General features: G+C 44.1%; 1 long non-coding RNA gene and 1 pseudogene across 1 annotated transcript; both read right to left on the reverse strand.

Annotated features, from left to right (window-relative positions):
* Positions 1-9,682: 9,682 nt before the first annotated feature.
* On the reverse strand, positions 9,683-10,288 carry LOC127783186 (uncharacterized). The gene is made up of 2 exons (XR_008019254.1): positions 10,176-10,288; positions 9,683-10,004 (listed from the first exon to the last, which is right to left on the reverse strand). It is a non-coding gene; the product is annotated as an uncharacterized LOC127783186 (long non-coding RNA).
* A 1,906-nt stretch (positions 10,289-12,194) lies between these two features.
* Positions 12,195-17,537, reverse strand: LOC127781990 (uncharacterized; annotated as a pseudogene).
* Positions 17,538-22,336: the final 4,799 nt, after the last annotated feature.

The raw sequence follows: 22,336 nt of genomic DNA on the forward strand, positions 1-22,336 counted from the left end.
CGTTGCACTTTGCCTTCTCATACTAAATTAGTAATAACACAAATAGGACCAAGCAGAAATAGGAAAAATGAAGGTAAATCTGGATAAGTACGATATCTTATGGTGAAAACCATATTGATATCCTGTATTTCTGTAAAATAATTAATAATCGGGAAAAACTAAATAACAAATATGAAGTGAAAGATTCGATGAGAATTTGTAATACTAAGAACCGTTTTTTCAAATATGCACTTTAGTCTATAACTTTTTGGTTAATGAAATCGCAACAATTTTGAGGAAACATAACTTTAAATTTTATAATAGAATATCTAAGGAAAAAGTACGAATTACCCCCCTAAACTATCGCGGTCGACCGAATTACCCCCTAAATCTGAAAACCAGACATCACTCACCTCGAACTTTCAATACCGGACGAATTACCCCCACTGACACAATCCAAAGCAGTTTTATCCTACGTGACGTACACGTGGCAATCCAGTCAGCATTTCCTTTTTTTTTTAAAAAAATGGTGGGGCCCACCTGTCATCTCACCTCCTCCTTCTCCTCTTCCCCTCTCTCTCTCTCCCCCCCCCCCCCCCCCCCTTCTCTCGGCGAGCACGGCAGCTCGCGGCTCTACGCCGGCCTCAGCTACGCCTGCTACGCGTCATCGGCCACCTCCCCGTCCACCAACGGCCACGTTCGTCTTCTCCCGCGCGGCGCCGCCGCCGACGACCTGTACGCCACGGGCTGCTTCACCTACTGCGCCGAGCTCACGCCGACGGCGCGCCGTGCACCGGGACGGGTTGTTGCCAGGTCCCCATCTCGCCGGACATCCCCTACCTCGGCGCGGTGTTCCACACCGGCAACTGGACGAACACCGCGTGGCGGTTCAACCCGTGCTTCTAAGCCATCGGCATGCTCGTGTACTACAACGAGACCTTGGATGCCGGCCGTGGCATCCCCGTGGACGTCGACGTGTGCGCTCAGGTCGCCGGCGGCGAGCTGGAGGTCGTACACCATGCGGAGGAGGTGCCGAAGCTCGTAGTTGTCGGCGCGGGTGAGCACGCCGATGAGAAGGCGGAAGTCGGGCTTCCGCGACGCCGTGTACGCCCCCGGTGTCGCCGGGCCGCACGAGCTCATCATGAGCGCCTGGACGGTGGGAAGGAGGATCCTGCCGCCATCTCGCTCCACGTCCCGCCGCCCTCGCCCTCTCCGCCGCCGCTGCCATCGGAGCCGACCGAGCGCTACCCCGACGTCTAGTACGCCGCGTCCTCGGCTCCTCGCCCGCCGCCCTCAGCCGCCTCCGCCCCCGCCCACCGCCGGCCTCGGCTCCTTGCCCGCCGCTCGCAGCCGCCTTCTGTTCACTGAGAGAGAGAGAGGGGCAGAGGAGGAGGAGAGAGAGGTAGAGAGGGGTAGAGAAGGAGAGAAACAACAAGCGCTGAAAGGTGGGCCCTACCGTTGTTTTGCTGACTGTATTGTCATGAGTGTGCCATGTAGGCTGAAAACCGGTTCGAATCGATTTAGGGTTGTAATTTATCCTGTTTTGAGAGTTTGGGATGTTAAATGTCTGGTATTATGGTTTAGGGGGTAAATCGTACTACCGCAATAGTTCGAGGGGGTAATTCGTACTTTCCAATATGGAAATATCTAACTATTTGCCAAACTATTGGTCATCATTAATTACAATCTTAATTTGGTTGTTCTCATAATTCTTTGGAAACATAAAATTAAATTCCATTAATATATTACTCTGTATGTTTCAAAATATTACTGGTCATTCTCACATTTAAAATTATTAATTTAGATCGCGGTCTACTATCTTCACATTTTATCAATGCCATGTACAACTGTTAATCAAAGTTAATATTGCTTTTGAAAACGATTATAATGTAGTTAATAAGCATAGCAGTGTAATTTGCACATCTCCTAGTTTGATGTGAAATTTTGCTAGAATGACAAATAATATAAAATGTGATATATGCAAATTTAATATATATTTTGCAGATGAGTCATATTATAGGCTAAATTAGGCGGCACGTCAACAGGGCGTGCAGATCTTCTAGTATCTACTAATCTAAAGCTAGCGCTTCTTGTGCCAACGGGACATTTAACTATTTGCCACTATTCGGTTTGACAATTATCAAATGCCCTTCTTATATTTGCACATGCATTGGTAGTGCATAAACTTGTTAGATGGGTGCAATTTAGTACATAATCTTGTAAAATGCTCGTTTCGGTACACGAACTTGTCTAGTTTTGTGCAAATGAGGGCCAAAATAGCTTGGCAATATTAATCTTACGAAGCTGATATTGATTAGGGTGTGACATGCATATGTATAGTGCGTTTGCATAAGACTGCAATTATTTATAAATTTGATCTCTACTTTATCCTTCATCAAGGAAGTGATGATATTTCATATCTTTCCCACCCTAGCTTATATCATTGCTCTTTTTTTAATCTTTTTCTACAATCACAAAATCAATAAGATTATCCATGTAGTGTTCTTTTCGCCTTCCTCCGCACGCACCTGACAAGTTCACGCACTAGAACAAGCATTTTATAAGTTCGTGCACTAGATTGCTAACCCATGGCAAGTTCATGTACCGGCGATGCAATTTACTTTTTTTTTTTTTTTTGTCAATCCCCTTCTCCAAATCGAACCAACTCTAGGAAGGGGAGAAGGAGCTGTCGTTTACATGGAATGACAGAAGTGGATATCTCCGTGGTGCCATGGTGTGCTATCCACACGTTTGATCCGTTGCATGATAGCCCTTCTACACAGAACTCTTGGATAACTATTATAGACTTTCCCATTGATAAGAATTGTTCGGTATAGTGAAGCAGGGTTTCTAGATGCTTTACTGGTCGAAAAAATGGATTAGATATCGCAGCTCTTTTTCTGCTAGAAAAATAATTTCTGGTAGCCAATATCCAACCCCTTCCATTTTAATACATCAATATACACTACCGGAGAATTGATATTTGTCCGGATGAAAAAAATCGCATTAGTCCCGATTCGAATAGGAATAGAGACTAAAGAATGTGTTTAGTCCCGGTTCAAAAGACCAACAGAATTTTTTGATTCTTTAGTTCCAGTTGGTAACATCAACCAGGACTAGAGATCATTTTTTATGTCCTGGTTCAAAAATTGTTAGGCCTCCCACTATCTTTAGTCCCGGTTGTCTAAACCAACCAGAACGAAAAATTAAAAAAACAGACGAGCCACATGGGGAGGGAGAGAGCAGCGCGTGTTGTCGTCCTTATTTCTTTCTCCCCCTCATCCACTAACCCTTTCTCTTTCTCTCTTTCTATCTCTCCTTTTCCTCCTCTCTCCGATCTCCTACACCTCCTCTCCGATCGTAGCCGGGACCGATACGCGGCGGCAGAGCCCTCCCCTCCACTGGATCCGACGGAGGGGGAGGCGGCGGCGGCGGCACAAGGGGGGAGGCGGTGACGGTGGCATAAGGGGGCAGGCGGCAGCGGCGGCGGCAAGAGCGGGGTGGTGGCGGCACGAGGGGTAGGCGGCGGCACTCGCCGTCGCGGTGCGTGACGACCTAGGCGCGCGGACAGTCGTCGCTGGGATCCGCCTCTGCCTCGCGGGAGAGGAGCGCGGACGGCGACGATCCAGTTGCCGAGGTGTGGTGACGGGTGGAACCGGGTGTCGCAACGGTTGTCGTGGTGGAGGAGGCTGAGGTGGGAGTCGTAGTGCTCGAAGTCGGCGGATCTGTTTTGATTTGTGATGGTAGTATAATTTGTGATGATTTTTGGGGATCTGGATCACTGATGATTTGTGGATTAGCGATGATTTTTGTGGATCTGTTTTTGTGATGATTTCTGGATCTGTGATCAATATGCAAGCAGCAAAAAAAACAATGAAAAAAGGAAAAAAATAATATTTAGTCTCGGTTAGTAACACCAACGGAGACTAAAGATATCCTAGATTTGTGGTGTCGGTTTGCAACCCGGGACTAAAGATCACTTGTCTAGCAGTGATATTAAGTGGTATGATGTTAGTCTAATAAACCTACATACTCATCTTTACTAATATATATAAAAAGGAGGAGTTATTCTCTTTGCTAGATGCACCTAGGAGAACCTACACAAAACTTCCTATCTCTTTTATCAGCCATCCGATCTATTCATCCAACGGCTAGAAACGGATGTAGATATCTTTGTGATAACAATGCGACAGTGAAATCACCGATTCCCCATCTAGCCGAGCGGATGTGCGCCGCGCTATCCCCACGCACCGAGCAATAACACCGGACCATGATGCGCCTCACATCCTCCCCTAAGTAGTGGCCAAGTCATCTCTTCCACCGTTGTGTGAAGGCATGGTCTCAGGGAAGGCCACTTGTGGCCATGAGCATGGAGACAACAGAGTGCTGTGACATGGCTGCGGCCTGCGGGAGAGGAGCCTAGGGTTTCACGAGAGCGTGTGCTGGTGTGGTGGAGTCGACCGGTGGCCGCTCTGTTACATTGCCTGTTGGCCGTCGTTTCACTCGTCATTCGCTAAATTGGAAGGTTGTGGCTGCTATTGATTTGAACCGTGACAATGGAGGAAGCCTCGGGGCAGTTGGCGAGGTAAATATTTGACGCCGTTGATTTATTTAAATATATTTGGCCGTTCGTTTCTGTTACTACTTAAAAAATTTATGATGTTTTTGTCGTCCGTCTAACTCAAAAAAAAGAGCGATCCTGAAAAGAAAAACGCGGCAACAGAAAAACAAAAGCGAATCGGAGGTGGAAAAAAAAATCTCCTCCCCATCTCCCGATCTCTTTTTTTTTCTTTTTATTTCCAAAAAAGTAAATAAACAATCTAAATTCCTAATCACAAAAGGGAACAGATCTAATCTCTAATCCCTAACTTTACTTAAAAAGTTAAAAAAGTTTCCGTCGTCCGTGTATAATAAAAAACCATTATATGGTACAAGGGGCGGAAAAAATAACGCGGCAAAAAAACATCTGATTTCTATTTGTTTTCGTCGTCCGTATATATCTCTTATCTCTAATCTAATCTAATATATCTATCTAATCTAATATGTGCGAGAAAAATTGGTTTCCAGAAAACGCGTGAGAAAAAAAAGATCAAATATTGCTCGAGAAGAACAAGAAAAAAACGCGCAAGAAAATAATGTCAGAAAAAGGGGCAAAAATGCGCGCAAGAAAAATTCTGTTTTCACCATTGGTAAAAAAGAAAAAAAATGCTAGGGAAAAACTGTCAGAAAGACACCATTTCTAAAAAATGTTTGAGAAAACTACACAAGAAAACGAAACACAGTTTATAAGAAACAAGCCGCTCTGAAAAAATATTAGAAAAAAACATCGTTTATAAAAGAAGATCGAGAAAAAAAATTCGGACTCAACACGAGAAAAAAAAACCGTTGTTTCTAAAAAAACAGTTTGAGAACCGTCCGACTCAACGCGAGATAAAAAAAATCACCATTTGTAAAAAAAAGGTTAGAGAAAACCCTGCGACTCAGCACGAGAAAAAAAAACGTCGTTTGTAAAAGAACCGTTCCAAAAACCGTCCGACTCAACGCGAGATAAAATTGATGGATGCTTGGGTCAGATAGGATCCATCAATTTTTTTGATTTTTTTATTTCCTGCATGATTTTTTGGATTTGATTAATTCTTTTATTGGTTGCAAGAATGAGATTGTCACATGAATAATCCAATTATTTTAGGTAAAGCAAGCGCCGGTAAGGTTATCATCGTCGAGGTTAGGTCATTACATTGAAGATGTTCCAATTTTCTAATTGTGGTAACTACAACGATCCATATAAACATTATCATTAATATGGTTATGCATGAAAAGTGTATATTGTCATTGGATTCTTTTTACCCGTCGCAACGCACGGGCATTTTTGCTAGTTATTTAAAAAATTTAAGTAATTCTTAATTATTTTTCTATCATTTGATTCATTGTTAAATATACTTTTATATATACATATAGTTTTACATATTTCACAAAAGTTATTGAATAAGACGAACGGTCAAACATGTGCTAAAAAAATCAACGGTGTCAAATATTTAGGGACGGAGAGAGTATTTGTTACTTCCATCTCTAGATTTGGCGTGGTTGTCCACAGTGTTTCACGTTGCCACGGCCTCCACCATTCGCCGAGATTTCTGACCTTGGCCTCAAGTTTCAACATTTGCTCCTCCAGCCAGATGATTTTCATCTTCCTTTATCATGGCTTTGCCTCCTCTCCATCTTAGGAGATTGAAGCTTCTAGGGTCTAACTCTGCAGCTTTATTCCTCAGCCGACAACTTCATTTGTATTCATTCGTCATTTATTTATTCCTGTACAAGGTCAAGGTGCTTGATGAAACCCCGTTGTGAATAAGTTTGTTCTGCGTGGGACGATACATAAAATAAACTCAACTCTTTTGTTTTTTTTTTCTCTTTTGGAAAGGTAAGCATAAGCCAGATGGACCATTCATGCCGTACGTCGTGCCGGCGCCGGCAGTCAGAGACAAGGGTGTCAACTGCAGGGATGAAGGCCCATCGTATCGTACAACAACTACGGTTGAACGTTAATGCGAGTATGCAACTCACTAATCCGGTGCCAACAGATTGACCCCATCCATTGCCTCAAACGTCGGCTTCTTGCTCTTGTCCCTGTAAAAGGTTCTCCCTTTTCTTCTCTCTTTTCTTTTTTTTTAAAAAAGAAAATGCTGCTTGATTTATATTTTGTCCATGTGTCTCATGTTCTTCTTGCCCCCTTTTCCCTAATTTTCCTAGAACCACAAACAATTAAGAGGAACTGCAAGTAGGTGGAGCAGACTGAATGAGAATTCAATCTCGCCCCTCCGTATGTCCTCCTCTTGTTCGAAGTAATGCCCATATGTGTGCACATTCCAGCACTAGGCTCAGTATGAGGCATCATGTAGCAGAGAGAAGAGTTATTTAATAATAAATATATATGTTCATGGTCGAAAATTACATTTTTCTATCACTGCATATTGCTGCATGAATGGATCATAAGCAGGTGTGTTGTCATCTCTAGGCCGGAGCCTGTACATGCATATTTGTACAATAATACATCTTTTATTGATATTCATTGTGTTATCCTTGGTTGATCATGTCTAAGATCGAATCTTCACTTTTATTATCTCTAATCTTCTGCAATGTGGAACCGAAGAATTGAACACCCTCGACAGAACTAACATTTGGGATCTTTATATTTTGCTGTGCGTGGTGAATTCAGCTTTGGACTTTAAACAAAATCTAAACGCCCAATTAATACATGTTTGATGAAGTATGCGTCCAGCTCTATGGCCCGCCTGTCCTCCTTCCAAGCTGCACTCATTACTGTCACTTATAATATAAATTTATTCTTGTTTCTTATAACGACGTAGATTATTTGCCTGATATGCAGATTGACATGTTAACGAGGTGAGCTCATCAGCTAGCGATGGTACATACAGTTTGAATTTGTGGGCAATTATATGTATTTTCTGGTGCGGATATGTATACAAGTGAACATGCCATGTGCTTGCCACTAAGAAATTTGGACTCACGCACATGCTACTCCCAAGAATCAGATTAGAGCTGAAATGATGATTTTCACACTCTACTAAATAATGTTTACGGTTATTCCTAGGAACATGAAAGGCTTCCAACAAAATCAATTAATTATATACTGACATTCGATTTTTAACTATATTTAAGCAAGTCATTATGAATTTTGGATTTAAAGTGATGACCACAATCCAACTTTTTGGTAATTTAATCAGCACTTCATCTCTATGCATCATTTTTTTAGGAAAAATATGTTGAACAAATTTATTCATTTATTTAGCAGCTTGAGAACTCCATTGTATCGAAATCTAAATGATTTTCCACATTCCGTAGATGGTAGCACACAACCTTTTCTATGTAGATTTTTACCGAATTAAGTTTAATTAGGACTATTGAAGTATACCTATATCTTAGCTATAGGTAGTACTATAACACTGGTGGTTTAAAGCTTGACCCATATAAAAAGATTCTTATGCTAGGTAAAAATTCAAAAGTTTTCAAACTGTATGAATAAAAAATGGATCTTTTTTTGCGCGTTGCTGAATGTTCCTTTTCATCTTTCTGTTTGTAGTTTGGCATGTACACATGCTATAAAAGGTGCCACTATTGACTGTACATTACAAGCTGTACACGAATATGCTGGAGATGAACATATGGAGGAGTGATAGACCATCATCTGTTGGTTGCCGATTGCATGTCATGGATGGTTCTATGATTGCCTATTACTCTCTAGAATAAATCAGTTTCAATCATGCGATCTTCTGGCTATAGCTGACAAGTCATGTGCTTTGTGAAGTAAAGCTTGTAAAAATTTGAGAAAACTCTACGCCATCTGTTTTTTTAAAAAAATTAATTATAATTGCTTTCACAATTCTTTGTTGGATTTGCAACAGTAGAAAAGAGAAAGATGACAAATCGGTGATGCTCCTATTGCCCAAAGATGTTTTGACAAAATGCTACTACTAAGTCAATCTTTTATTCCAAACCGATTTTTCTTTGCGATTTTCTTATCCCCCTTATTTATCTTGAATCATGTCGTGAGACAGTACTTTCCTTTCATTAACTTATATTTCTTGTACTTCTACTTCAATTCTCACATTGTTTTGTAGTAGCTGATTAATTATTGAATGCAATTCATGTGCACTAGCTGTCTCCTTAAGTTCCAGGGAATTTCAAATGGCAGGTTTGGCTTCCCTATCTACTGCCGGCACTGCTTCCTGACTTCCTGGCCCATCTCAGTGCTGATCAGGGTGAGAATAGAAGTAGTTCAGGGTGCTACCTGCATGAAGTTGTTTTGGAAGAAAAATGTATGGACATGTTGGAGTGTGCAAAATTAGCCTGGTAATTAGAAATTTAAAGCATATGTGATGTTAAATTCAATCACTTATAATTATGTATTTATATTGTTTCTACATAAAAATATCTGTCTTAACTTTGATAGTATGGATCTTTCTCTACGATAAAGGAGGTACTTCAAAGGTAAAAATGTGAACATGGGCTTATGCTCTGATAAACATTGCAAGAAGGTAATTTCATAGGTAATAAATGTAAAGTAAGGCATGTGATTTGATGTTATGTTCCATGGGCAATCTTGAAGCAAGTTGGTTTTTAAGTACATCATGAGTAATCCAGCTGTATCACCATGTCCTGTACAGATTTGTTTAATCAAACAATGAAAACTTTGTACAAGCGATGACTTGTATATATGATTTGCACGGCCATGGTGACCGGCTGGCCGGCCACACGAGCTAGACACGGGTTCTTGGACGAGGTCGTGCTTGTGCCGCTGTTAAGCTAGTTCTTCACCATGGTGGATGACCATCTCTCTGATCTGGCAAACAGTAGTTGTTTTTGCCCCAAATCGATCGGTAATTAAGTAGTAGCTAGTTGTAGCGTCCAAATTCAAGGGGTTCTGACTGCACCCTGACATTCTGATATAGGAGTACTACTCTATTACTCCTAGTGATTAAAAATCAAACCCACAGGCACATCTAGCTAGCTTTATATTATTACCATTAATTAATTCTATTAGAATATACGACATGCATGCATGGCTAGTGGTGCTTAATTAGTACTCCAGTACGTATTTATTAGTTACGGATCCATGCAGGAAGGAGGGCAAGTTGCTTATGAAATTGAGAATTACTAACTCGTGCAATCAAAATCAGAGGCATTTCAACTCAACAGAAGATACATATATATATACTGAAGTAGTACATATTAATTAGGCCCCTTATTACAGCTTATTAATTATTATGGCTGAGAGCCTGTCAGCCTGAGACTGATGGAGAGTGGCCGGTGGTCGCCTTAGTGGCAGCTGTCCATCTCTTCCATCACGCATGCAGGGGTCAGATTATTCCACCCGCATTTCTTTGCAATGTCCTCGATGCAGATTGGCGGAACCACCAATCCAGGATAGTGGGTCAGCATATAGCGCCCCACGAATGCAATCAGAGACGTCCAGATTTTGTCGTCACTAAGGTCGTCATCCCGGCCTGTTAACACAATACAAACAGAATTAATTAGCGCATGCATGCACAAGTAATTAATTAGGAATAGAAGCGCTAACACAATACAAACATGCACAAGTAATTACTACTAATTAGGAAGAGAGAATCAAGCTCAGCTAGATTGTGAGAAAACATGAGATGGATGGATGGATTTACCTCCCCGGGTTTCGGTAGCGGAAGTAATAGTTGGACAGATAACAAGAACTAAAATAACAACACCTGCTATCTTCATCATCTTGGTCGATTTCATCCGATCCTTTGCTCCTCCTCCGTATAAATAGGCTCCAGCCCATGTGACGTGAGTATAATAATTAATATAATGTATGTGAATTTTGCTCCCGTGTTTCAATATCCTCTTCAACGTCTTACTATGTTTTTGGAATTTGGACGTGACTACACGGTAATTAAGTGTGCACATGACCCGTTCGCGGCAGCCTCCGACAACAAGATTTTCTCCTTCCACTAGTAACGTGTACTCCTACTCCGGCCACTAATCATGCATGAGCGGCATGACAGAAATGTCACATTCAGAGCAGTGTGATTAAAGCGAATGCATGCCTTTCTGTCCACCTGCTTGTGCAAGCAACTGTTACCTAATCCCCTCCTCCACTTTACTGTCTGTGTGCTCATGCAGATTGGTTTAACCCTATAGCTAATATAATTAATTAACTAGGCATGAAAGTAAAACCAATTAGGAAACAACAGAGAAAATGTGACCCGGTGTAAACGTACATCTATATCCATCCATCTATCTATCTATCTATCTATCATATATACTAAAAGTTCATTAAATTAACTTCCTACAAAAACTCCCAAGCCGCCATGTGGTCTCCTACAAACGCTCGTAAACCGCCACATGGTGTTCTAATAAATTAGGAAAAAAAATCGGTGGACCTACTAATTTTACCCATTAGATCTCCATCTCAAAGAAAAAAAATCAGGTATACCCACCACGATACTCCCCTCCACATGTGGAATCGTATGTCCTCACTAATCCCCACGTATACGAGTTCTACATACAAACCACTATCCACCGATCGCTAATAAGTCATATTGCTTACAAGACATTTCATGCACAATGTACCTAATATAAGAATCAGCTGATATCCAATGAGCATGCATGCATGTCATCTAGCACCAAAGATAAAGAACGATACTCCGTGAGTAACATCAACAACTGATAGGTAGGTAGAGTATGCCACCAAGCTACAACCAACAGTAGTTGACTACAAGTAAACTGAGACTATTAGTAGTAGTGTTCCTACAAAATACACCTAAGTTGTCACGTGACTCTAATAAATTACTCCCTCCGTTCCAAAATATAAGGCACAACCACCCTTAACCCAAAGATAAAGAAATAGTTACTATCATCTTGTAGTTCAGATCATCCTAATAAATATAATGCATGCATCCAATAGAATTGGAGAATGTGAGAGTGAATTGTTTAAAAAAGTAATAATTTAATGAAGAAAATATCATAATTAATTGCATGCATGACTTATATTATGGAATATATAAAGAAAGTGGTTGTACATTATATTATGGAACCGAGAGAGTAATTGTTCTATAAATATAATAAATAAAATAAAGTAACTGATCATTGGTTTCCACTTAAATCGATGGACCAAGATATGGTTAGATCATCGGAGGCGTTTTAGTTGATATGGTTAGGGAATTCATGTTCATATATACACGTTTTAGTTTCTCTGCAGCTGGGTAGTAAAAGGCTAGTGGTAGCTAAGCAGCCTAGCAGAAGTGCAGAAAACAAATGTAACTAGAGGGTGCCCCGCGCGGTGCGGCGGGAAAGCTGGAAAGGACGGCATAAAATTGAAGCCAAAAAAAACTGTATATATACAGAACATAATGTAGCAATTTAACAACCATGAATATACACAACATATAAATTCCGTATATCGGTTGAGATTACATAATAAAAGAACCAACTTAGTTTTAGTTGGATCCCAAACACCACATGCAACAATGCAAAAATAACATAACAATAGCACAGAACTGTAGCAAATTTAATTATATTCTTTCCAATAACATATGTAACATATTGTGAACCACAGACATGATGCAATCTAATGCATTTTAGTTGAGAAGAGTCATGCAAAAGGCATATCAATTATATGTTCCAAAGGGGCCAACAATAGTAATACTGGAATAGACCAATCATTGCTTAAGCAAATGTGGTTGAAAAACAATAAGCATGCATCTTTATTTGTATCCCCATCCACTGGAAACAACGTCATAGTATTTTCTTTTCTTTTTTTTTTTAGAATTACCCCTATAAACACACGCACGCAAACCCTACCCCTGTGAGCATCTTCGAAGACTGGGCCAGCAAATCCTCCTTGATAGATTGGTGAGGGCCGGCAAATCCTCCTTGATAGATTGAAGAAGTCACCACAGGAGCCTCGCTGTCGATTGGTGAGGGCCGGCAAATCCTCCTTGATAGATTGAAGAAGTCACCACAGGAGCCTCGCTGTCGACGGGTACGTCGCCTACTACTGAAAGCACAACGCCGTTAAATTCTGGAAAATTCGCTCCCATGGGGAGTCGAACCCAGGACCTCAGATGCTACTGAGGCTCTTATAACCACTAGGCTACAGGCCCTTTCGCCAACGTCATAGTATTTGTATTCATATCCAGCAAAAAATATCCATATTCATATCTGCTTCCAGATTATTTGCTCCGGATTATACCCATATTTTCTTTGGGAGTGAATGGAAACTATACTCTATGAACTAAAATATAGAGGATATTATATATGGCATTTTATATTTTCCTGATTCCCACAAATGACAGCAACATTTGCACTTAGACAATCCAACCAAACCACTAAACTCATTCTCAAGTAGTGCAACTAAATGAAAATTTGAAATACCATATTGTTCTGCCATGGTTTGCTAATTGTAAGTTAGAAAATTCTAAATCGTTATGAGTCATTCATGCTAAAATGCATTTTCAATCATGTGATATAAATTAAATAACATGATATGGTTAGAGGTAATGACAAGCACAACATGTCTATAGATGAGAAGCCCATGTATCAGATGCTAACATTCCATGGCAACATTTAACAATATCATCGATAAGCAGAACCATGATTCTAGATCAAACTGCACTGAAAGGAAATTCTGCCATTATAAGTACCCGACTAACGGAATCAGCCCACCATTTGGGGAATTTTCTTTTACTAATTAGTTTATTAAGAGGCAAGTATTCGATAAGCAAAATAGGACTTACAGAGAGAACCATGATTCTAGATCAACCTGCACTGAAAGGAAATTCTACAATTATAAGTACCCGACTAACGGAATGAGCCCACCATTTGGGGAATTTTGTTTTACTAATTAGTTTATTAAGAGGCCAGTACTAATTGTAAACGGATTTTCATTTCATCCACTATTATCTTGTCAAAAGTTGAATACTAAAGACATTCCTAGGCACCTGGCAAGTCTTGTAAATTAAATATAATGTGTCAAAGTGCAGTACAGACAAACCAACACCACGAGAATTGCCAATGGAAGGAAAATTGGGGGAAATAAGAGAATAAAATGTTATCTGAAACATGGCAGTGCATTTATCAATCAAGGATATCTTCAAAATAGAATGATAATCCAAATTCATGACAAATGTAACTTTCAACCACGAGCTCACGGGAGGGTAGAAGCAGAAGAGGGGACGGATCGTTGCCGCGTGGTACATCGGACGGTGTAGATGGCCTTGATTAGCTGTTGATTAAACAGTAATACAGTAACATGGGCAAAGTTTGTAGGAAAAAACAATAAGGTTTACAAGTTGAAAAAAAGATGATGATTTTAAAACAATATTCGATTTTATGGCAGATAACAGGGACAAATATCAGTGCTGGCAAATATGAGACTGGCACAACACTTGATACAATCCATTGAGAAAATGGTGGGAATCAACAATTTCTTAGTAAGATTTTGAACTCACAATATTTGTCTTGACCGGGGCATATGACTCCAACAATGCAATCTCCTCATCAGACCGCTGTAGCGATGAAAAAACTTACAGTATAGCCTACAAAAGCAGAACTATAAATAAACATCTCAGCTGTACAATATGTAGCACTTAAACAGTATTGAGGAGTTAAGTCATCACACCCAACTATCACACCTCTTCAATATTATGTAGGAAGTGATTCCCACCAACTAATTGCACTGTCGTCCTACATTGTGGACAGGCAGCACTCTAACTTTTATCACGCGAATTAGCTGAAGACCTTCTTAACCACTCAAAGAAGCAGCCATTGCTTAAAAGGAATACAGGAATAAGCACCAATCAGAATTTTGAGATAAATCAAAAGTAGCTAGGAAAATTGGCAAAAGTACCAGAAGTTGTGGAGGCATGAAGCAACAGTAACAACATCATGCCACAAATTTAAGCATATGCTGCACTTTGCATTCTCAATACCTAGCACAATCTGACATCGTCATTTAAATAGAAGTTAGTGACTTTTATGCACCCAGGTTATTGCTGTTGATCAACATTCATTTGAACAAAATACCTTGATATTATTTTTGTCCTAGTCATTCAGGCCAGTTATATCAAAGGTGTACAACAGATACCCTGCAAGAAAATGGATAGCATAAATGCATTACACAGTGGTACAGTTCACCTGTCCAACATAACGGAATCACAAAAGGAAAACCATTTGTAATTTGGTAAATTTTTCAGAAGCACAATTACAAACATGCAACCATAGAAGTTTCACTTTCTAAACAGAAAGGTCTAGGAAACAATAAACATTCCAAATGACTCAATGAGTACATATATTCAGAGTCATGTGTAAACACTCATTTGGCTTCATAAAGGAATAAAATAGTCTATTTAAAAAAAATACAAGACCACTAAATAAACATAACAACCAATCTATGCACAAAATGCCAAACTCAAAATACATAATTGTCTCACCATCTTTTTGGGGCCCTGGAACAATTTCACTCCCCGGTTTGATGTCAACTGCTTCTTGCTGGATAACTCTTCCATCGACAATAATTGCATCCAAGCTTTCTCAATGGCACATGGATAATGCTAACGTAAGATAGCTGTCGAATGAAACATACATTACAAGGATGACAAGACAGGCATCTAACATCAGCGAGAATTTGATAAAAGGATTAACGGAAGGTTGCAACACAGTTCCCTCGACCCCCCAAAAAAGAAAAAACTCACCCATGGCCACTCTGCCTATTCCCTGTCTTCAGGGGCTCACATCTATCGATTTCAGATCAGCACGACTCAAAATCAATCAGGTTCAAAAGTTTGGAAACTGAGTTATTATGGTCTTATGGATAAGAAAATCGAGGCACTTTGGAATCATTAGGAAATCTGAATCTTTTTTATCCACAGGAAACCTTTCTTTAATTTTGGATAGTGCCAACAATTCACATAATCCAAACGACAACAACTCGCATTCCATCGCAATCAGTAAGAACTTTTCTGCATTTTATAACCTTCGCCCAAACATGCATCATCAATGAATGGCGTTTGTACCCCCAATCCAATAAAACAGGATTGCAAAAAAAAAAAAAAAAAAGAGCGCATCTTGCCTACGATGTACAGTCCAGAAGAGCAAAGCAGCGAAAAGGGGATAAACCAACCACCAATCACAACAGATACCTCAGATTCCAAATCGTCGCCGCCGACACGTCGCCGCCGCGCCTAATCTTGCACCACGCTACCACCTCCCCGCCGCCATCCGGGGTGACCCGGGAGCACACCACGGCGTCGTCCTCGGCCAGCTCCACCTCCGGGAACACGGAATCGGAGGGCACTACAGACCTGCTGTGCAAGCAATGGCCAAGGGCCCAAGACCAACGAAAAGGTCAAGAATCAAGAACCCGTGAGGCGGAAGAAACCCAAGAAAAAGGAAGGGGGGAGGAGGAGGGTGGCCGCACCTAGCTTGGCCCAGACGTCACCGGCAGCGTCCGGCGAGGAGGACGCGCAGGGCTGGGAGCTGGAGCACTCGCCGGCGGTGAAGAAAACCCTAGGAGCTGGAGCACTCGCCGGCGGCGAAGAAAACCCTAGGCGCTGGAGCACGGCGGCGGCGAACAGAAGCAGCGGGAAAGGGTTCGATGGTCGAGAAGAAACTAATCTCGAGCTGCTCACGGTCACGGGAGGGTAAAGCGGAAGAGATATTGGATCCTTGACACACGCTAGATTGGACGGTGCAGATGGCATCGATCAACTGTTGAGAGAACAGTAGAACAGTAATACAGTACCTGGGAGCAAAAGTTGTAGGCAAAAGCAATAGGTTTTATATGATTTCATCAGTTTCACTCTCATCCAGTTTCACTCTCATCCAGCATTAAGGAGACAGTTCAAGTCAAAAGGAGGGAGGAAATTAGGGCAAAAGTTGATGCTAGTGAATTTGAAATCCACAAAGAGAAACGATTGGTTTTTGGATCATCTACAGTGATCTGATCCCATTGCCATCAGACGCATCAGATCAGCCATCGCCTGTTTGCAATTTGCAACGAGGAGCAATGTAGCAGGCTAGCAACTAAAGCTTGAAGCCTGAAGCATGAAGCTAGCTTGCTGCTGGTTCAGAGTTTCTGCTACTCCCCCGCCGCCGTCACCGCGGTTAGTTCTGGTTACCCGCGGCGGTGAGGTATCTCTGGCCCATTGTATATATGGGCCACAAGAAGGGCCAACTTAAATGGGCCTCACGTACGCCTCAGCGATCCCTTTACGGCCCAATAAACGCAGGCCCAATTTTGAGCTTTTGTTTTTCCCTTCCTCAACCGAAGGCCGCAGCAAACGACCAAACAAGATGGCATCTTTCTGCCGCGCCGCCGCGCGCCGGTCGAGATCTCCGGTTACGAGCTCGTTCCAGGCGGCGAAGCATCCGGTCTCTCCTCCCCGCCTCTGCAAGTCACGCCCAAAGTACCTAGATCCTGACTGTCTCAGGTCCTTTGTGGCGGTGGCAGCGGCGCTGGCGAGCGTGGATTCTTTGATGCCGCTGCACAGCACGGTGGCGGCGCAAGGCTGCGGTCGTGCATCGCCGCCGCTTCGTCCTGCTGGAGCGGCCTCTCCCAAGGTCAGGGCTCTGCATTCCTTTACCTCTGTACTCAATGTGAAAACTGCTAGTGGTTGTTTGGTTTTTTTAGATAATGGATTAAACCGGCCTCTGCACCTAAAGGATGTACACAGCCTTACGGAACAGGATCCTCTGACAGAGCAATCTACGTCAGAGGGACGTCCGATGCCGCTATGCCGCTCGATCGCCATCCAACGGAGGTAAACAAGCACAGCGGACCTACTGGCTTCTTTTCAGCCCACGCCGACCAAAATCAACCCACGAAAACAGAAGGCTCGCTCCCGGCCGGCCACTTCTCTCGTCATATGCCGCCGAGTTCTTCACCAACGGTGTCGCAGGCCCGCAGCGCAGCATCCTGCGGTGGCGCCGTCCGCATTGAGTGTGTGGTTCGCCTGCACCGACCTCCTGTCGCTGGGGCCAGCGCTTCTGGCGGAGCCATGGGCCATGGCAGCCTAGCTACCTCCTTGAGCTCACGCTCAGATGGAGCACTGCTGAATCTCACTCTTCTCTGCTGTGCCCGGGGCGGTCAGGGCGCGGAGGCGGCCATGGCGGCGCGCGGCCAGGGCGGCGCGGCGTGGCAGCGGTCGGGTCGAAGCAGGCGGTGCGGCGTGAGCGCGACGACGTGGGTGGCCGATGCGGCGGCTGTTCGGGCGGTGCGGCCCTACGGCCGTGCAGCGCCGTGCGGGACGCGGCCGACGGCTGTTGTGCGGCGACACACGGCACATCGCCGTACGGGGCACATGGGGCGCCCGGGGTGAGGCCGTGAGGAGGCGGCACGAGTGCGGCATCCTCAGCGTGGGCGTGGGCGCGCAGCGGTGGTGCTGCTCAGGTGCGGCTGCCGTGCTCACGGAAGAGGATGCTTGTTTACCTCCGTTGGATGGCGATCGAGCGGTGTAGCGGCATCGGACGTCCCTCTGACGTAGATTGCTCTACGTCAGAGGATCCTGTTCCCAGCCTTACTCTGCACCCAAAGGATGTACACAGCCTTAGTGATTGTTGGTTACAGTAGTATTGCTTTCCTTTTGTCTTGTCTAATGTTGAAATCGCCTTCTTTGACCTGAGATAATTGATTTGTGTTAAATTTCCTTCTGTGTCCTCTGTCTGATGAAGTTTGTTAGCCCTGGAGATCATTACATTGCTTTTTTTGTTGATGATACTCTAATTTACAAATTTAGAACAACATATTTATCCCTTTGCCTATATGTTTGTATTTACCCACAAAACCATAACCATTGAACACATACTCTCATGCGCTAGCTGTTCTAGTCTATCTGCAAATGGAGAATTCAAGGATGGCTGGATGGGGATTGTTGTGACGTCTATGTGAGAGTTACTTCATATTTATTGCCTTGGCGTGTTTTTTATTCCCCTTTCAATAAAAGAATTTAAGGGCTTCAACCTCACTTTAGGGTGACTCAATTCTGCACTTCTGCAGTAGTGTTGAATAACTAACTTGGACATTCAGAATTGGTTATGCAGGGACTTTTGGTGATGAAAAATTGCTGAAACTATTGTAACTTTAGATTTGGAATGTATAAATAACTGGAGCTGTTGCTGTCAAAATTCATTCTCATCACTGTTTTGGCAATCATCTTCCTGATAGGTTTAAAAAAGCGCATCTGATCCTGTCTAAGGACAAATGTGAAAGAGAATGGATTACACGCTACTGTGTTGTGATATTATATTTCCAGATCTGCTCTTTCTTTTGTAAGGATAGGGTCCAACGGATTGCTTTTTTAGAATCAAACATAAGTAACCAAGCCTACCAGAGGGAGGTGAATGGTAGATTACGTCAGCGGAAGTCAAATAATCGAATCTTAATAGATCAAAACACATCCCACAAAAGCCAATGGAACACACGTTCGGCGGTCTATCCGACCTACTAGGGTCGGTCTGACCGAAGCCTGACCGGTCTGACCGCTGGTCCTCTCGCGGTCTAACCGTCAGCCTGAAAACAACACGACAGCGCTTCGGTAAAAACACGATTTCTCTTAAACCAACCGTTGGATCGAGTTGCAAACTTGACAGAATAAACTAAACAACCTAAGGAACAATTCCACCGGAGGGATTTGTAAACTAATAAACGGTTTAAGAGAAAATACCCTCAAAAGTCAGCTCTATTAGAATTTCAGCAAATCTGAACAAAACCTAAAACTTAAGCAAATTCAAATCTAACAAGAACCTGTTTAGGGTAGAAAAATACGAATATGTCCCTCTATGTTTAGAGAGAAAATAAGTGCGGGCGTGCCAGTGTACCTAAATACACAAATGTAAAATAAACACAAAAGAGACACAGAAACACATGATCTTTATTAATTGAATTAACAAGATACAGTTTCCATGTATAATAGAAAATACACGCGCCATTGCCTGTCGTTGGACAGATCTGACATCAGCGATGTGGTCTTCTGGTTCCTAGGGCCTCGAGAAGCTCCTGGTTAATTACCTCCGCAGGTCTAGGCCTGCAGAAGAACCCCCGATTAAGCTGCTTGTGGTCGTCTCATCGTCTTCGCTTCACGTTCTCCATGCATGATGAATGTTGGTGAAGATGTGTGATATATATGTGGGCACCGGCAACGCATCCACGGTCTCGTCGGTCCGTGTGCCAGTGTTGGTGACATAGCCTTAGCGTCGGCTTCGCCCACCCTCGTCGTCTAGCCTCGTCGGTCTTGAACGACGTGTCGGTGTAGATTGCTTGAAGAAGACATGCATGGAATCGCCTAGCTTGGACGGCTCGACGTCATAGCAACAACATCGGAATGGTGTTAAAGGTAAGATGAGTTGGTGAAGTCAGTTGGTGTACACAAGAGTCGAATAAACATGGTTGGGCACCTTCTGACTAGATGAGATCAAAGTAATGAAGAATTGACGAAGAAAGTAGGTGTAGACGGCAGCCGGATTAAACATGGCTGGGCACCTCCTGACCGGTCATGTCCCTTATATAACAGGGATTTGTAATGAAGGTGTTGATGAAGAAGTCGGTGCAGACAGCAGCCGAACGAACGTGGCTTATAGCACATCCTTCGGATGATGGATCTACTATTGATCCAGTTGATATGACGACGAGCCCATAAAAGGGGCTCTATGAGGGTGCCGGTAGCAACGGCGACCTTTGTAGAAGTAAATGCCTCGTCAGCAGAACGGTCGAGGAAATTATTGGTGTAGATCTGGCACGAACGGTTCAGTGGCATCACAAACGGCACCATTCTTGCTTTATGTTGATGTGGACGAGCGACGCTCCAATACACCGACGAGCGGCGTCGTTGATCTCGACGAAGAGGGAGAGCATCACGGACAGACAATATCTCATCTTGGCATGATGAAGTGAAAGCATCGTAGACAGATGGCATCTCATCATGCGGGGGTGTAGAGAGAAGGAGACGTCACGGACGGACGGCACGACGACTCCGGCTTGACGATGGTTTATAGGCACCAAGCAGTGGTGCTCCGACGTGATGGTCACGTGACATCACGAACAACTCCAGCATGATGAAGTGAAAGCGTCGCGGACAAACGGCACAACGACCTCGGCTTGATGAAGAGAAAGAATCACGGCCAGTCTTGATGACGGCGTACGGCGGTACGGGCCCCTAGCAATGGCACTCTGGCGTAATCCAACGTGCTCCGGCAGGCAGTGTGATAGTGTTTGATCGGCAAGAACGAACACTACATGGCAGTGCCTCAGTTGCATGATAATTGTAACGAGCTTAAGTGCAAGAGCAGCTCGGCGGGCGTCCCCGACGGCTCCGTCCAGACCTCCTGGATCAGGACAGCTCGGCAACGTCGATCCGCGGGTGCTCCGACGATCCGTGGTACGCTCCGGCAAGACGGCGTGCAGGCATCGGGCAGCGGCACTCCGAATGGCGATCTCCTCGAGTGGCTTCATGATGAGCGTGAGGAAGGTGGTAGCACCGTCGAAGATGATTGAGTAGACGTCGATGGTGACCGAAGAGACCGCGACGAGCGTGAAGGCGTCGCCAGCCGGTGGAGTCTCGGTGAGACGTCCTCACACAGTAGAGATCACAATGGCGGCGTCCTTAGAGCTTGGCGTCGGTACAACGACAGCCTTTGACAGGGTGGCACTCGGCGGACAGTGTCACCAGCAGCTTGACGGGGATGGCGAGCGTCTGTGCGTTGCCAATAAGGTGGACGAGATGGCCTCCCGCTGCTCTATCAAGACGGCGTGGGCGGCCACCGGCGTGATGACGATATGTTGTTCACGGACGCGGGCAGCTCAGCGGCGTCCGTGTTGTTGTGTTGTTCTCAACAAGAGCTTCTGGATCAGCGTGACTAGGCAGCATCCGCGGCTGCTCCGACGATCTCCGGCGCGTCGCGTCGGGCGGAGTGGCATCACGATGGTCTTCTCCGGCAGATGGGTGTTGGTGGTGTCGCAGTGCCGGGTAGCGGCACTCCGACCGGCCTTCTCCTCGAGCGCCTTGACGATGAGTGTGAGGAAGGTGGCAGCATCGTCGAAGATGGCCAGCAGACATCCACGGCGTCGCCGAGTGGAGGCAGCGGTCGGCAAGGCAACGTCATCCAACATCTAGGCGAGATCGCAGCAATGAGCAGGGTCATCGTCACCGGCAGCTCGAACATCAGAGCTTGAGGACGAGCGGCATCGATCTTGACGGAGGCTTGCGATCAGCGTCAACAGATTGGTCTACGCGACGACTCCGGCGATGGCAGCACACCCGGCCGTCCTCCATGCATGCACGTAGGCACTGGAACCAAAAGAAAGGAACCAATCTAAATTAGCTTTACCTGTAGTGGCCATTAAGACTTTCTTTGGTGTCGCTTCTTGAATGATTTGTAGATGAATGGATGAGTCCATCTAAGATGAGATGGAGATGTTGATGAATGTGGATGACGGCGGGCGGATGAGTCTCGATGGCAGCGGAGATGGGGTTCAGAAATAGTCATGGCAGCCACGATAACCCCGGCGGCGTCGCGTACAGGCTCATCTCCCATCTCTTTCTCATGCACCTGAAACGAGAGAAAAGAAAGCGACAGAGACTTGCTCTCCTCCTGAAGGTTTGAGTACGATCTCCTGCAGCGTTTGATCTGCCCAAGGAAGATGTCGTTGTTCCTCCTCATGTGCGCCTCTTGCCGGACACAGGGGTGCTGTGGACGAGGTCGCCGGCCGCCGAGATCACATCTTGATGCTCGTTGCCGGTCGATGGATAGCTAGGTCGCCGGTGGATAGTTGTCTTCCAGGAGGAGATGGACAGATGGATGATCATGTGTG

This window comes from Oryza glaberrima, chromosome 8, assembly GCF_000147395.1.
Source record: "Oryza glaberrima chromosome 8, OglaRS2, whole genome shotgun sequence".
Taxonomy (NCBI): domain Eukaryota; kingdom Viridiplantae; phylum Streptophyta; class Magnoliopsida; order Poales; family Poaceae; genus Oryza; species Oryza glaberrima.